We start from the raw sequence: 17,410 nt of genomic DNA on the forward strand, positions 1-17,410 counted from the left end.
AGGCACAAGGGGCGGTTGGGGCCGTGGGAAGCAGGCTGCTGAGTTGGAACAGTCGCCCTGGAGGCTGTCGCCGAGGGGGCTGGCTTTGCGCCAAGCCCCAGGTTTAGTATCAGGTAGGTGGAGACCTGGGATGGCCCCTGCCCTCTGAGAGCTCTTGAGGGAGCTGGAACCACAAGATTTGCACCTGGAGGGGTGAAGAGTGGGCAGGGGGAGGTGGTATTAGACCCTGTCGCATCAGGCATCTCAGAGAGGGGTTGAGAGAGCCCAGAGGTCGTGAGGGCTGGACGCCTGGGGAGGGCCTTCTGGAGGATGGGCCCTCGCCTGGGGACGCCCCCAGAGGAGTGGGCGCCGTGGGCCCTGGCGCCTCTACCCGCAGCAGGGCCTCCCAGCCCGGGCTCTGACAGGGACATTTATAACTCACAGCTGTGCGGTCCTGGGCCCAACTGACTGTGGTAAACCGATCAGGCTGCAGGAAGTCGAGTCCTGAGGCCACTCCCCACCCCGACCCTACACTCTCCTTCACCTCCTGACACCCACATCCTGTTCTGGGCGGGAGGGGCGGGCAGCTGGGGCATGGGACCGGGGCCCAGCCAGGGGTCCCCGAGCTGGAGAAAATGGAGAAGCTCAGTGAAGCCCCCGAGCTGTGAGGCAGGGCCTCCAGGATCACCAGGGTCTACCCGTCAAGGCACATGTGGGGAGACCCAGGCCCAGAGAGTGCCAGAGGCCACCCAAGAGCCCACGGGAGCCGAGGAGCGAGAGCTCAGGCTGCGGGGCTCAGGGGTGTGCTCTGTGCTTCCACATCTTAACTGGAGAAGGGATTAAGCTTCTAGCCCCTGCTGACCAACGCCAGCCTGGGGGAGCCTGGTGGAAGGGGGCGGAGGTGAACCAGAGGCCTCAGAAGTTGCTGGGAAGAGGAGCAGAGGATGCCTGGACCCTGGGCCTCTGCACAGCTTGTAGCCCTCCGTTGGAATATGAGACCCATCCTGAGACCAAATACCTCACAAGGCCTTGTGCCCGTCCACCTAGATTCTCACGGCAAAATTCACATTTGGGGAAAGGAATGGTCTCGCCCAGTGCTGGGAAGGACAGTAGGAAGAGCTTCCAGCATACCATGTTTTTGACCCCCTTACCTCCCTTGGCCTTATTTGCTAACCTATTATTCTTGGACTCCTCTGGCCAACCACCCCTCCCCCATGCCTCTTTCTCCTTCCGTGCAAGGAGAGGGATGATAAACGATAGTGAGTTTGCCAGAGCTTGGCCCACATAACTCTGGTAACCTGTGACACGATTCTAGAATTAGTACCCAAAAGAACATAGATGTTTGTTTCATTTGTTGTATATTTATTAAGGTATATTAGAAATATATAACTAGCATATCAAACCAATGATTTCACAGATATGTTCCCTTTGGACAAGGCCAGATTCATTAGAGCTAAAAAAAAAAAGTGCATTGAAGTAGAGGCAAGTATTAATTAAGTCATCATGTGGACAGGACTCAGCTCGGACCAAGAGCCCTGAAGGGCATAGGAGAAGGCCTGAAGTTCGGGGGACACCGGGGCTCTTTTCTACTTTAAACTCTGTTCCTGGGCCTCCTCCAGGACTCTGGGCCTCAGTTTTAAGCGAACCGTCCAGCCCCACAGGCAGGAGGGGATGAGCGGGGAGTGAGCTGGTTTTCCGAGGAGGTGTACGCACATAAAATGACTCCAAATGTTGGTCAGAGATCTGGTGAACAATTCATAATGAGGAAAGAATTCAGGCAGGGGTCAAAGAGTGGCTTTGGAAGTGGCTGCCGACCGGCCAGCCGTGTGAGATAATTCCCCGAAGCCAGGCATGGTGCAGAGAGAACACCGAGGGCTTAGAGGCCCGGCTAAAAATACCCCCGACAGCTTCTCCCTGTCACCGTGCCTGGGGCCGCACAGGAAAGCCCTGGCTTTCTACCTCTCTCACCAGGAAGAAAAAGACAACAGCACAAAGCCCCCGAGCCCCAGAAAAAACAAAACTTACATAGATTGCACATTTTTTTTTTAAGAATGCCACCAGGAGGAGTTGGCTTGCCGGTTGGAGCACCGCAGGGTGGGGAAGACAGCCGGCTCCGATAAATCAGGCATCCCGGGGTGTGCTTAAGTGGCCCAAGAGGCCACCAAGATTAGCCCGCCGGTGGGGACAGAGGTGGGAGGGAGTGGACTGCCGCCTGCGCCCCTGGCCACTCACACGTGTCCTGTCTCTCTCCCTGCGTACCCAGGACAAGGAGGACGAGGCCCGTTGGCATCAGACCAATGCTGCGAGGGGTGTGAGGATTAGAGCCGCCGTCCATCACTCAGCTGCCAGACCTAGAAAGGTAACACCAGGCCCCCGACGCCCTGATGCCCGGGCTACACTGCCCCCTTCACCTGAAACCTGGCCGGGGCGAGGTGGGGCAACCGGTCGTGATGGGGCAGGGCCAGAGCCAAGGGTTATCAGCCTTTTCGCCCAGCCCTTCTTGCCCTGGGCTTCAGGGCTTCTCTGTAATGCCTTGTGTGTGTCCAGCACAAAATGCTTCTGGGCTTCAGTTTGTCCGTCTCTAAGATGGGTCCTCCATTGACTCTAATTCTCCAGGATTCTGTGAATCACTTGGGCCTCCTTGTTATTTGGAGTTAAGCCATCTTTGCAACCTGGCTCAGTTTGAACTCTGGGGGCATAGCCAAGGGTCCTAGCCCTTGGGGGTATAGCATTAAGGCCACAGGGTCTGCAGGGCCAGACAGGGTTTGAGAAGGGAGGATTTTCCAAGGCAGCCCTGGCTGGAGATGTGTCTCACTGGAGCTGTGGCTGCGGTCTCCTTTGTGGCAGGATTTGAAACTCCAGAGTGATCTCCCTGGCAGCTCTGGGCAAGAATTATCATCTACATTTTCAGACCGGGAGACCAAGGCACAGGGAAGTTAATGGGCCTGCGGGGGTTCACACAGCAAGCTCTGGCCACACCGCAGCAGCTCAGCTTTATCCTATTCGCTCTGTCAGCCTCTATGCTTTTACTACACTACACTGGTCTGGCCAGGGAAGTCTGGCTGTTGAGCCCAATAAACCACCAGTCTTTATTGTGTGCCCATGGTGGGACCCATCCATCCATCCATCCATCCACCCACCCATCATCCATCCACTCATCTATTCATTTGTACATCCTCCCACTCAACCTCCCTCCTGTGCAACCATCCTCCCATCCATCCATCCATCCATCATCCTCCCACCCAGCCATCCTTCCATTCACTCATCCATCCATCCATTTATTCGTTTGTCTATATCTATTTATCTGCCCATTCTTCCAACCGTCCATTTACTCCTTAATTCACACATCAAACACACACTGGCTCTTATACCAGGCCAGCCCTGCACTAAAGGCTGGGTTTTGAAGATGAATCAGATCCAGCCCTGCCCTGGAGATGGTGCACTCTGTGATGGAGGTTGATACATGATCTCAGAGCCAGGCTCAATTCCATAAGGTCAGTGCTCAAGGCCCCTGTAGGGTCTGAGACTGCATGAGGAAGGGAGGAGGGGCCACGTGCTGGTAATGTAGGCAGGCATTCAGGGAGTGCTTCCGAGAGGAGGTGGCGTTGTTCATTTATTCATGCCCTAATTGTTTATTGAGAAAGTCTCCCTGCTGGGAACCACTTGATGTTTTGGAGACACCTCAGGGAATAAAACTGACAAAACTCCCTTTCCTGTGGCGCTTACATTCTCATGAGGAGACATGGACAATGAATGCCTAAAACGTGATATATCGTGTCCGATGATGCCAAGTTTTAAGAAGGCAAATTAGGCACTAAAGAAACAGAGACTACAGGGACTTCCCTGGCTGTCTAATGGTTAGGACTCTGTGCTTTCACTGCGGAGGGCCCAGGTTCAGTCCCTGGTTAGGGAACTAAGATCCTGTAAGCCGCGCGGCGCAGCCAAGAAAAAAAAAAAAGAAACAGAGACTACAGGATGAGTAAAGTGTTCTTTGATGAAGGATGGTCAAGGAAGACCTCTGACAAGGTGACATTTGAACAGAGACATGAATGCAAGGAGGGAGTGAACCGGGGTGCACTTGGCACGTTCATGGAAGTAGCAGGGAGGCATGTGGCTGGAGGGAAGTGAGAGGTAGGAGGGGAAATCAGAGAGATCCTGGGGGACCCGCTCATGTAGTCGGATGAGAGGAGAGCAGGGAGATGGCTGAGAAGCTGTTGCCCACATCCAGGTAGAAGGTGGTGGTGGATTGGACTAGGGTTGCAGGGAAAGCAGTGGAAAGCTTCAAAGTCTTGACTGTATTTCAAAGACCTTGCAGACAGGCTTGTGGGTGGATTAGATGTGAAGGATGAGGAAAGGGGGGACAGTCCAGGAAGGCTCTTGGGTTTGGGACAGGAGCCACCGGGAGAGCAGAGGTAGCTGTTTTTCTCCGCCGGGGATGATGGCAGGGAGGGCTGAAGGCAGCCAAGGAGCTGTGTTTTAGACACGTTAGGTTTGAGATGCATTTGAGACATCCAAGTGGAAAGGTTGAGAAGGCAATTGGATATATGAGTCTGAGAGGCAGAGAGGGGTCCCGACTAGAGATATAAATGTGGGAGCTGTTGTGTATAGATGGTGTCGCAAGCCACAAGGCTGATGAGGTCATCTTGGGAGTGAGTGCAGAGAGAGCGCTTCAGAAGCCTGCGTCTGAGTCACAGGGCATCCAGCCCTTAGAGGGAGGGAAGATGGGCTGGAGGCAGTAAAGGAGATGGAGAAGGTGCAGCCAGGGAGGGAGGAGGAGAGCTGAGGGAACAGGCTCTTCGTGAACCAGGAAGATTTTGCTGGCAAATCGGGGAAAGGACACTCCAGGTAGAGAGAACAGCATAACAAAGGCTCAGAGGCCTCAATAACAGAGCCATATTTGGAGAGGGGTGGTGGAGAGGGAGGAGGGACCAGAGCAGCTCCCCCCGTACACCTGGCCACACAGAGGCCAGGGCCCATGGGTGTCTGGCAGGGCTGTATAATAAATGACCCCATGTCTGGGGACCTTCCTTGTCACCCTGGTTGGCACTCCCTGGTCTCAGCTGATGTCTGCGCGCTTTGCACTTTCTTTCAAGAAGCTTTGTCTACCTCTCCTGACCTCCCACCGTCCCTCTGGGGCTCTTGGGCCCCTGAGACCTCCCCCTTGCCCAGAGCACTTGTCTGAAAACACAGGGCTCAAGGCAGCAGCTCAGGAGCTGTCAGCAGGGGAAGGGCACCCAACAGCTTCCTATTGAACGTCTAAGCACTACCTGGATCCTTTATCTTAAAAGAAACTGTCGAAACTTCCTGGACTATGAGTGTGTCAGAGCTGCCCGCTCACGCTCAGTTAGAGCAGAGGAACTCACTACCTCTAGTGGGCAAACGCGCGCGTGTTTGGCTGGGGAAGGGTCAGCCTTTTGTGCGTCTGTGGTGTTTCGCACTCAGTACTCAGCTCTCGGTGGAGAGAATGGCCACGGCTCGGTCAGGGAAAGCTGCAGAGAGCAGCTGCTGCCCGGAGGCTGAGCAGCGGTTCAACCGGGCTGTGAGGCGGGATGGGAGGTGGTGGGGAGAGCATGTGGCGGGCCAGCAGGCTGCAGGGGCACAGGCCAGCCCCTCTGCCCCAGCAAACACAGCCCGATGTGCCTGGGATGTGGCAAAGGCCCAGGAGACTTCTCCGTACTGAGTATAGGATGGAGCCAGGCAGGGACTTGGTGACCCCCATCTTCCCTCAGGGAGGTGTGCCTCTGACTCCGGAACGGGGACTGGGGGAGCCACGGGAAGCCGCTCTGATGATGCACGGCTCTGTGGCAGGCCGGTGGCAGGAGGCTGTGGGTAATCTAATTAAGTGTGCCAGGCGGACGGGCCAAGTAATCCTGTGCCTTTAGACTCACTTTCCTTTAAGCCTGCCCCCACCCAATCTCTCCCTAAATCCTTCCACTGCCTGGGTGACATCTAGCGGGTGTGGACTTATCTCCATTGAACAGATGGGTAAACCAGGGCCCGAGAGGAAGAAGCTTGCATGATGCCACAGCTAATAAGTGGCAGGGTGGAGCTTTGAACCGGGTCCATCTGAACCCCAAGCCCACGCTCAGCGCTGCCTTCTGCCATCTCCCAGCCTCTCCTAGAAAATCCAGACTTGCATGCACCTTCATATAAACCACCTCTTCAACATCCCCATTTTGTAGATGAGGAAACAGAGGCCCAGAGAATGTAAGACACTTGCCCAGGAGCACACAGCAAGCCAAGGGCAGAACCTATACCAGAATCTGGTCTGGCCCACTGTGTCCACCCAGCTCCACCCCACCGTGTGCAGGCCCAGGGATCCCATCCTGGACCCCACCCACTTCCTTTCTGTTCTCCTGCAGCCTTTGGCACTCTCTCTGGTTGAAGGCACCAAGTTCCTCATCAGAAGGCTCCATTGTGCCTATTGTTTAAATATAGATTACTAATGAAATGCCTTTTCATTGCCTTCCCAGTGAATAGTTTCCGTGTAAAGTTAATTTGCAGTGTTATGTAAATTCTGTTTAACTTCAATCAAGTTTCTAATTATGTTTTTACCGCAGTAATTCCCATTTGATTTGTCATCTCCTGTTAGGTATTTAATGTTCGGGCGGGCAGGTTTGCTTTCCCTCTGTCTCTTGGTTTTCCAAGGTCCACTCCCTCCCTGACCCCTGTCTGTCTTTCCTCCTTTGCTCCTGCTTCCTTCGTCCCCTGCCCCTTCCCTGTGAATCTTTCCCACCTCCTCTCCTTCCTTCCCTTCTTCCTCTTGCAGCTCGGTGCTGGGGGCCTGGCCCTGGTACGGTGGGAACTGGTTAAGAGCATGGGTGCTGGATCTGTGTGTAGGTCCTGATCTGCCCCTTATTAACGGTGTGACCTTCAGGTTGCTGATCCCTCATCTGTAAAGTGGGGTGACAACATTACCTACCTTGTAGGGTTGTGAGGATTCAGTAAGATAATATATGAAGAAGGGCTTAGCTTAGCGAGGGGGCCTGGTCGGAATTGGCTTTCATTTGAGAACTCTCGGCCACACCCCTTATTTCTCTGTGGGCTTCCTGAGGTGCCTCTGCAGTGGGTGTCTGTGCCACTGGGGTGATGGAGGTCAGGCCTGAGGCCAGGGCAGGGTGGGAGCCAGCCGCAGACCCCCACAGAGCTGGTGGCTGTCCCCCCGGAGCAAGGTGTCAGCCCTGCCTGTCAAGAGATGTGGCCTCCTTCTCCCTTAGAGGGCTGGTCTCGGGGCTGTGAAGATGAACAGGCCTGCTGTTCTCAGGGAACATCTGAGGCACAGACCCCCAAAGCTGGAAGAGCCCTCGAGACCCTGGCCCCCAGACCTTTCCCAAATGACAGAGTAAAGGCAGAGCTGCTCCCACCAAGTTTAACTAGACACCCCCTTCCCCCCACCCTTTCTCCCACCCTGGATGCCCCCCAGGCCAGACCATGGACTCTGGCTTCAAAACTGCTGCTCCGGGTACCAGGCCCCGACAGACCTGTCACTAACTCACTTGGAGACTCCCCTCTGAGCCCCGGCTCCCCTCCTGCCCTACATCCAACGCTGGGCTTTGGGATTCTCCCTGCCGGCAGCAGCTGGGCGGCCACAGTTTCCCAGCAGGCATCTGCCTTCTGGGTGGGGAGGGCGGAAGGAAAACACCAGACAAGGCCGAGGGCTGGGCGCTGCCCCTCCTTCTCTCCCCTCCTCCCCCCCTGCTCTATTCCCATCCAGCACGTCCCTGACTCGTCCAGGAAGCAGAAAACAAGTGTTTGGAGAAGGCATTCTTCTGGGTGAAGAAAGGCAGGCCCGGTCCCTTGTCCTTCAGACACAGGGAAACCTGAGCTGGCCCAGTCCTGGCCTGCTGGGCCGCATGATCACCTGACCTGCCGCAAGTTTGTGTGTGTGTGTGTGTGTGTGTGTGTGTGTGTGTGTGTGTGTGTCCCCGTGTCCGTGTCCCTGGTCCAGGAAACCTTAGCCAGTCACGTGGCTGCCTTCCCTGTTTGTCTAAGTAAGCAGTTCAGGCCAGCTGCAGCCGAGGCAGCCAGGAGGCTGAGACAGGGAGCCAGGGGAGGGGGCCACACTGGTAGGGGTAGTGGACAGAGGGCAGCCCTGAGCCAGGTCCTGGAGTTCTCCGGCCTCTGGATTTGGTGTGGGGAGGCCTAGCCTGGGGAATGGCCACTGCTTCTGACCCCCTACCCTCCCTGGACCTCCCCTACCTCCATCTGTCAAGAAAAGATATTGGGCTTGCTGACTACAGAGAACACGCCCAGCCCTGAAACAGGGAGGGCATCCTCTGTCCAGGAGCAGCTCAAAAAGGCCCAAGAGGGACACATGTGGATGCAGCAGCCCCTGTGATGTCCCCTAGAGCGTGTTGCTGAGTCCTGGCCCCTCAGCAGGAGAGCCCAGGTCAGCCCATTGTCATGCATCCAGCAAGCCATTGGTTAATTCAGCAGATAGGTTTTAAGCACCTACTGTGTGCCGGGACCTGGGCTAGGCAAGGGGGTAGGGTTGTCCGCACACCAGGTCTTCCAGAACCTCTCTGGACCTCCATACCTGTGACATATTTTCCTCCTGTTGGATGGACAGGATCACCTTTCATTGCAAAGACCCTGTGCTCGTGTCATGAGGCAGCCATGTCCCACCACACTGCCACTCCAGGAGGATGAAACCTCAGCGTTGGGCAGGGGACCTCGGGAGAGCTGAGAGACATCACTGAGTCCCTCGGGGGCCAAGCAGCTGGGGCGAGGGTCCCTGTCCTCCAGAGAGGCTGGAGTCAGAGCCAGGCTTCCAGCAGATGTGGGCAGAGTGCAGAGGCCCTGAGCCTGAACATCTGAGTGCCTTCTCCGAGCCCACCCAGGCAGCAGAGCCCAAGGGAATGCCCTGAGTAGGGCCTCCCTTGGCCTTCCTCCATGTTTACCTGACCTGAGCGCTGTGTCTTAGATATAGAGGGCACAGTCCCCCAGGTCCTGGAGGAGGAGGAGGGCTATGGTGGCCTTGGGGGCAGTGCTTTTGAGAGCCCGCCTGGGTTCAAGTGTCTGTTTATCCCCCTTCCTCCCTGCTGCTTCTGTCTCTCCTTCCTTTGACAAACATTTCCTGGCAACCAAGTCTGTGCCAGGTCTGTGCTCAATACAAAGCACATTCCTGGCCCTGGAGATGCTCACTGCCAAGCTGGCATCAGCAACATCTCAGGGTGGGCGGAGGCCCAGGGAGAGGCAGCCACTGGGTGGGGATCAGGGTGTGGCTGACCCCACAGGCTGCCCTAGGTTCTGGGGAAGCTTAGGCATACTCTCCCTGGATGGACTGAGGCCGATTCTACTAGGTGCCCGGGATGAGGGGCACAGAGAGCTGCCATCAGGGCCACACAGAGCATTGTCGGACCTTGTCTCTGTTGTGATAGGATTTGGGGGTGTTCAACCTGTAAGGGTCCCATGGGCTAATGAGCTCAAGGCCATTCTGATACAGCTGGAAAACTCCAATCCAGAAAAGGGATGGAGGTGGGGTGGCCACTGGTTGAGCTGGTGACACAGGCCAGCCATCCTGCCACCCATGACTGAATGTGGATTCTGGCCATGGGTGGTTCTAAAGCCTGTGTATCTCCAGCCTCAGCTTGCATGCCCCCAGGGTCAGGAGGCTCACTACTGCCCCATCGCTGTCTCAGTAACTCTCCCCGGTAACTGGTGCCCTGGCCGCCCACCAGGCTGTAGTCTGGCTTGTCTTCTAGCCTGCCCACCTCAGGCCCACAGACCTGAGGCTTTAGCCTCCTTGACCTACTCCCTCCCAAGCTTCACTGCTTCCAGGAAGAGCATCCGGCTGGGCCCGCAGACAGCCCCATCAGGGCCTGTTTGATTGGACTAGTGTGGACATGTCATCAGTGTCCTGCGTTGGGCAGCCGAGGTGAGGCCAAGGTCAGCCCCTGCCCAAGTGAGCAGTCCCACCTCCCCAGCACAGCCCCTGGGGAGGCCCTTGGGCTGCCCATGGAGCAAGCAGGAGACCTGGATCCCAGCTCCATTCCTGTCCCCAGGGTGATCTCAGGCAAGGCCCAGCCCCAGTCAGCCCAGACCACCTCCTGTTCGCGCTCCTCCCCAACACTGAGCTACAAGAGGCCTTTGTCCATGGTGGGCCCTCCGCACTGTCTGGCCTGTTTGCTTTCTGAGTCGCCGGTTTGCCGAGCAACCTTGAAAGAGACCTGAGATGCTTCTCCCATAGCCTGTGCCCTGGGCTGAGGGCCTTTGTTCAAACCTCTTCCCCCTCACTGGACCAGGCCACTAACTTCTCCTTTCCCACCACATCCTCTCCTGTGGACAGGTGAGTCCCCAGCTCCTGAGGCACACGGAATGGGTTGGGTTCACCAGGAGACCATGGGTGGTCCCACAGCCCCTGGACCGAGTTCCCATCCCACCCAGAACTTGACGCTTTTAAGGATCCAGGCATCCAAAACTGGGGTGGGGGGATGAAGGTGTCTTGCTCTGGGTGCTGCTCCCATGGTTTGACATCACATTGTCCCTGGCGTGGGGACTACCCTGCCCGGCTGGGATGCCACAGCTTCTGCAGAGGTACCACACTGTCCCTCGTCTTTGACCCCTGGGAAGTTCTGCCTTTGAGGCCTGAGATCCATCCTTGTTCAGCTTCTCCCCTTGTCCTGGTCGCTTCGGCATGGCTCCTTGAAAGTGACTCTGCCCGAAGTGGGGGAAGACAGTGATCTGATCCCCAGGGAAGGGCTGATTCCTACAGCCTCTACTCAGCTGTGCCTGAAGTTCTGGCACAGAATAAAACCCAGTAGTGCTTTTTTGTCAAGGCCTCTTGCTAGAAAACAAATAGCTGGAGGTCTAGAGGTCAGAGGCCAAAGGCCACTGAAGAGGCCAGGGCAGCTGCCCACTCCTGCCCCAGAAAAGTTCGGTGCTTCTGAGGAAGCCTCCACAGGGCCCTGCTCTCTCCTGGTCTGGGCGGGGCCAGTGAGACAGGAAGCCAGGGCAGGCCTGAAGGATGGGACTCAGGGTGGCCTGGGTCTGAGCCAGGGATGAGGCGAAACCCAGCCCTGGCCTGGTCCCAGGGCCACAGGCACACAGGTCACCCACCCAACAGGAAACCCTGCCCGACACCCCCTTTGTCCCACCCCGTGTTTCCCGCGGGTGGCGCTTCTACTGTTTCCCGTGGGAGCTGCTGCCAGGAATCATGCCCTCTTGAGAAAGGAAGCTGGACCTCAGGCTCGCGGCTGCCGTGCCTCTGACCTGTTTTCACCCCCTCCCAGGGCCTCCCGTTGGTGGAAGCTCTGGGTCCCTGACCGTCCCTCACCCACACATGCTGGTGACTTATCTTCTCCTAGATGATCAGTCACCTTTAGGGGCCTGGCAAGAGAAGCCTCATAGTGGGGCCAGGCCTGGGAGCCTGGAGAGCAGGGTTTTTGTCTGGGATCCACCACCAGCTTGCTGGTGCACGTGGGCTAGTCTCTCACCCACTCTGGGCCCCATCGGTAGAAAGGGGAGAGGAAGAAGCTTTGCCCAGCTATGAGCATCCCATGGGATAAAGGGTTTGGAGGTAGGATGAATCTATACCCTATAAGGACAACCAGGTTTGGGGTTAACTGCCCCAGATCCCCCCCACCCCCAATGCGTCTCAGATATCTCTACATCCAGCCCAGTGGGGAACAGTGTCTGTGATGGCCCCCAAGCAGGGAGTGACACGGGAGTGGCTGCCAGTGTCGCCATGGGCGATGGGGGTAGTGATGCTGGCATCACCCCTCTCTGGGTCATCCCACTGACGACACAGGGGCAAGCTGGGCATCTGTGCCTGGGCAGGAGCCCTCCCTCCTCCCTCCTTCCCAGGACCTGAGAGGTGGAACATGCCAGCTCTCTCTGCTCTGCCCTGCTCAGGCAGATGGGCCAGGGTGGCAGCTTGTGGGCCGAAAGCTGGGGAGGGTGCAGTGCCGAGGGGCAGATTCTCCTGCCACTCTCCAGCCCTCCTCCTCCCTCCTGGTAGGTGCTCTGAGGATTTCAGTTTTCCTTTGGTTGTGATGTTGAGTGTAAGGTGCAGGGAGGAACAGGGCAACTATACTAAGAGCTGCAAACACTTCTGTAGCACTCTGTGGAGGCGCTGCTCCGATCCTTTATCTACAGGAATTCACGTTCACTGTGACAGCATCTCTGAGGTCACTACTCCTGTTGTCCCCATTTCCAGAGGAAGAAACTGAGGCACAGCCTGGTGAATCGATCTGCCCAGGGTGGTTACGCTGGGATTGAACCGGGCAGCTGACCGCAGAGCCCGTGCTCTTGGCCGCTGTGCTGCACAACTTCTCTGACCCACCTCCCCCGACCAGGTACCCCCAGCCTAAGCCCAGCCCAGTATCAGGGGTTACAGCCTGTTCCCAAAGGGGGATGAAGGGAGGGTCAGGATGCCAAGGTGAGCAGACCCAAGTCGCCATGGCATTGGGTGAGCTAAGTAACAGACTCGGGGTCACCCTGACCTTGTGGACCAGCTAAAAGCTTGTTAGCAACAGGGAAGACCATAGGTCCAAGCAACCCAAGCCCCTGCGCTGTGTGGTGACAACTCAGCCTCCAGTGGTCTTGGACACGTTGCCGCTCTGAGCCTCAGCCTCCACGTCTGTCAAATGGGCCTTTCAGAGCCAGTGGCATAGGGAGCTGTAAGGAGTCCTTGAGGGTCTGGGAACACAGTGTCTGACCCCCGCGGCTCCTCGGGGGAGGTGTGAATTTCCTTCCCAGTGAGTCAGGCCACAGGGACGGGGACATTCCTGGCAGCAGGATTAATGTGGGCAGGGTGCCGAGGTGGGAGCCCAGACGTTATGGGTCAGAGTCAGGCTGGGGCCTTGAGTATGAGGGTGAAGAGTTGGAGCTGACCTCGTAGACAATGGGGAGCCATTGAAGTCCTTGGCCAGAGGAGTAATGCATCCTTGGGGAGAGGAACCTGGCAGCAAAAAAACCTAACATGCCCTTCCAGGTGTGGGGCCCCGATGCAAAGGGAGTCACGTGGCTAAGAAAGTTGCCCCTGGTGGGTGTCAACGCCAGCTTTCCTCCTGGGCGCGTGGTCCACAGGGCGCTGGCCAGCACAGGCTGGGAGTGTGGGCACGGCAGGGAGGAGCAGGGGCAGTGCTTATGCCTCTTCCTCTGCGTGTCCCGGAGTCCACCCCCCGCCCCTCCCGGCTCGGGTTGTCTGGCTTTCCCACCCAGCTCTGGGTGGGGCCCCGCCGCTCCTTCCTCCCTCTGTGGCTTTCTGGTCCTAAATGGGAGGGGACTCTGGAGGTTGCAGCGGGCTGTGGAGTGTGAGCCAGGGTGGGGACACTGGCAGTGGGTGGAGTCACGGGATGGGTGGCCGTGAGTCAGGAATTGCTGGGCCTGTGTGTCATCTGGCTGCGTGCTGTTCTGGCTTCCCTGCGTCTGTCTGCCTCATCTCTCCCACCCGCGTCTGCGCCTGTGGGCTGCTCTGCTGGGGCCACAGTGCTATTTCCAAGAGCTCCAAGCCCACGATGGAGAAGTCAGAGGAGTTGGACTCCAGGTCCCAGGCTCCCCCAACACTCAGGGTGACCTTGGACATGTCCCCTCCCTGCCTGAGCCACCATTTCTCCGATTGAAGAGTGAGGGTGGGGCTGCCCAGGGTTTCTCAGCTCTTACTGTACATGAGATCCAGGGCAGCTTTGAAAGATGGCGCACCCCAGACCACTTAAATCCCTGGGGCAGGGCCTGGAGCCTGGGCGGGAACCTCCGGCCTGCTCTCTCCACCCTCCCCAGGGCCCCCGCCCCAGGCAGCACCGTGGACCAGCGTGTGGATTCTGGAGCCCAGGGCCTGCACTGGATCTAGCTCTGCCACTTTCTAACACCATGGGCAAGTGACTTCTTGTCTCTCAGCCTCAGTTTCCTCATCTGTGAAATGGGGAGGACCTTACCGCTTTATAGAATCGCCATGGGGACTAATGGGTTAACCGGCGTAGCCAGTGCCTCTTAGAGCCGGGCCGAGGATGGATCTGGTGAGCACTGTGCAAGTGTCAGCTGCTGTGTTCTCTGATCTAAATCTGTTTTCACACCACCCCTCCCATCACTGCTCATTCATTCATCCATTCATCACTGCTCAAACATTCTGGGGGCAGGTCCTGTGCTGGGTGCCGTGGGCGACAGGAAGGAGACACCATTGTGGGGCTGGCCTTGGCCTGTCCAGGGGTCCAGTCCCAGAGGGCAGCTTCTGTCAGTCCCAAGGATTGATGGGCAGGTGGGGGGTGGCTCCCCCAAGAATCCCACCAAGTTGCTGGGCCGAGGGAGCCCCTTTCTTAAAGAACGCACAGAGACCTCAGCCTCACGGGAGAAGGAGGGGCATCGTAGGCTGGTCCTGACGGCCTCAGCTGGGAAGCACCTAGGAGTCCTCAGTGCCTCCTGGCAGGGGCCCTGGGACGCTCTCTGGGTGTGGGATGGCTCAGGCAGGGCTGGGCCCTGGGGCTGCCCAGGAAGGCAGGAGCAGCCAAGGTAGGCAGTGAACAGAACAGGGAACCTCCTCGTAGCCCATCGCCATACCTGACCCCATCCTCCATCTCCTAGAGTCCTCCCAGCAACCCAGGACATTAGATGGGCACTAATGCCACTTTACAGATGGCAGATGGAGGCTTCAAGGGATCGGGAGGCACTTGCCCAGGTCAGGGAGGGTACATGCCAAAACCAAGCTTGGAGCCCCCCTCGGTGTTAGCAAGATCCGGTGGGACCAGTCAAGCTTCCCTGGGCGGCTGCATCAGTAGAGCATCTTGGGACAGGCTGCAGAATGCAGTTTGATGACTAACACACCCCGCAATCCTTTTCTTCCCCAGCCTTCCCAGCAGCGACCCTGTAGACCACAACTGGGCTGCCCTTGCAGGGAGGGCTGGCGTCCCTGCAAATAGTATGAGCTCCCGTGGCCTGGCTCCTCCGAGGGCCAGGGGTTGGGCGACCTTACCCCAGTGCAACCTTCTCCCTCCCCATTGCACCGTGAGTAAACTGAGGCAGGGAGAGGTGCAGGGACTTGGCTGCGGCCACGTGGCTTGCAAGCAACAGAAGTAGGACTTCATCCAGGCCTGGGTGCCGTTAGTGCCCGTGCTCTGACCCGCTACCTCCTGCAAGCGAGAACGGCGCTCTCCTTTGTCTGGCATCTGTAGATCTGGGCCTTGGCCATCACTTCAGACTGGCCTGGCCCACGTGTGACCAGAATCCCAGAGGGATGCCTGTTTGGGGAGCGTGACCGCCGGGGGCTGGCCCCTGGCCCAGGACAGGGATCGTCAGGAACACTTGGTACTAGTGTTTTGCATGTGCTGTCGGGAGTGCCCGTGCCCTTCAGCCTCTCGACCTTCCCGCCTGCCCTGGGCCTGGAGTCCAGGCTGCCCTGTGGAGCGGACAGCTGACGGGGCTGCCCAGTCCTGCACCAACCATGGGTGTCGTGTCAGCTCAGCCAATCTTCCAGCCAGTGTTAGCCCGGACCAGGAAACTGAGACCTGGAGGGACAGGGGGCTTGTACGTGGGTCCTCAGCTCCTCAGTCTAACCTTCAACCAGAGCTGGCCTGGCTTCTCGTCCTGTCCCTCTCTGAACTTATGTCCCCTCCTCTGCAAGGTGGCAGGCTTAGACTGAGGACCTGCACGGACTCTTCTAAGCGCCTCTGCAGACCCAGTGAATGCTGCAGGGGATTTGGGATTGAGGGTATCACAGGGGTGAGGTTGAGATGGGCAGCACAGGGCCCTGCCACCCTAAGCAGAGTGGGCAGGGGCAAGAGACAAAGCCCATAAAAGGGGCCACTGGCAGAAAATTCAGTTTAAATCATCAGCATTGGGAGTGGCAAGCACCCAGGTGGGTGGCAGGGGCCCTGGTTTGGCCAGCCCCAGCCAGGTGCCCCTCTGGGCAAGACCCTGGCCCCCGGGAAGGGTGAGGCTATGCCCACCCATGGGGCCTGATGACATGGTGGGTGTGGAAGAGAGCCCCTGGCACGGAGCTTGTACCTGGAGGACGCTCAGCACCTTTGGCCGTTCTGTGGGGAGGGATTGGGGGCCCCCCTCCTGGGAGCAGGTGTGACCCTCAGGAAGCCTATCTCTGGGGAACAGACCCACCGGGCTGGCTCTTGAGTCAGCCTCAGAAGGGGCCTGAAGCCAGGATTCATCTTCTCAGGATCTTTCTCCATCTTTTTGGTAAGAGATCCAGTGCCTCCCTCCCCAGCAAGACCCCAAGTCTGCACTTGGCAGCAAACCTGAGCCAGTGAGAACAGTGACAGTCCCTGTTTACCAAGCACTTCCTGTGCAAGTGCAGTGTGGGCATAATCTTGTTAAGTCCTTACAACTCTGTGAGAGGAGGGACTCATTATCCCCATTTTACAGATGAGGAATCTGAGGCCCAGAGAGGCTAAGTTTCTTGCCCAGCATCACAGCTCAGTGGATAGCAGAGCCACTGTACACACACATTCTGTTGTGTCAGAATCTAGAGCCACATTATGTGCCCTTAGTCCATGTTGTACCTCTCCCCTTGATTAGAGGAGAAATTGTTCATTTGATGGCTTGGAAAGAAGAGAGCCCCTTCCCTCTTCCTCCAGCAGGAGTGAGCCACGAGTCACAGCCAACTTCTGTCTGGTCTCAGTTTGCCCCATTGCGCAAGCCCGACATCAAGAGGCTGGGTGGCTCGGCACACACGTGCGCCGTGAGCCGGAGCGCCTCTGAGAGGCAGGTTGGGTGAACGTCGTTCCTCGGGGCCTGGGTGGTGCTCGTGGAGAGAGCGAGGACTTTCCCCTCTGATAGGGCTCTCCTGAGGAGGTGCCACTCCAGCCTGGCCTTGAAAACACAGCAAATTGGCATTGGGCTCTGGGTGAAGCTTTGGCGGGTTCGCCGGGGATGTGTCTGCATGTGCCCTTGAACGCAGCTTTCCCCTGCTCCTGATTTCACCTATCATTTTCTCTTCAGTCTGAGGCTTTTCTCCTGACAAGCCTCTGGGCCTTTGCCCAGGAGGGGTGCCCTCCTGCCTGAGAGACTCTTCTCAAGAGCATGATGCCCTCGACACGCCGTTTTGCTGCCCTCCAGCACTCTGTCCTAGAATTACTGTGTCTTGCCCGCCTCGCATTAGACAGTGTGCAAACACCCTTGGGAAGCATCCAGGGTGGTGATGTTGGCCTTTGACCGCGCCCTCCTCTCCCCACCCATCCACTCCTACTCTTTTCCCTTCTCCTTCTCTTCCTTCTCTGGCGCAAAGTAGGCAGTGTCATTAGCTGTCGGGAGAAGGAAATGAATGAATGGGTGGATGGCATAAACAGACATGAAGGGGAAGCAACCTAAGTGTCCATCGACAGATGAATGGATAAAGAAGATGTGGCACATATATACAATGGAATATTACTGAGCCATAAAAAGAAACAAAATTGCGTTATTTGTAGTGAGGTGGATGGACCTAGAGTCTGTCATACAGAGTGAAGTAAGTCAGAAAGAGAAAAACAAATACCGTATCCTAACA

At 57.2% G+C, this 17,410-nt stretch overlaps 1 protein-coding gene across 3 annotated transcripts in view; it reads left to right on the forward strand.

Moving 5' to 3' along the window:
• The window catches only part of ZMIZ1 (zinc finger MIZ-type containing 1), a 232,916-nt gene that overhangs the window by 65,314 nt on the left and 150,192 nt on the right, over positions 1–17,410 (forward strand). For all 3 annotated transcript variants that reach the window (XM_068547971.1, XM_068547973.1, XM_068547972.1), the window contains exon 3: positions 2,243–2,338. The gene's annotated coding sequence lies outside the window, so the exon portion shown is untranslated. The remainder of the gene's footprint in view (positions 1–2,242; positions 2,339–17,410) is intronic.

This window comes from Eschrichtius robustus, chromosome 7 (genome assembly GCF_028021215.1).
Source record: "Eschrichtius robustus isolate mEscRob2 chromosome 7, mEscRob2.pri, whole genome shotgun sequence".
NCBI lineage: Eukaryota > Metazoa > Chordata > Mammalia > Artiodactyla > Eschrichtiidae > Eschrichtius > Eschrichtius robustus.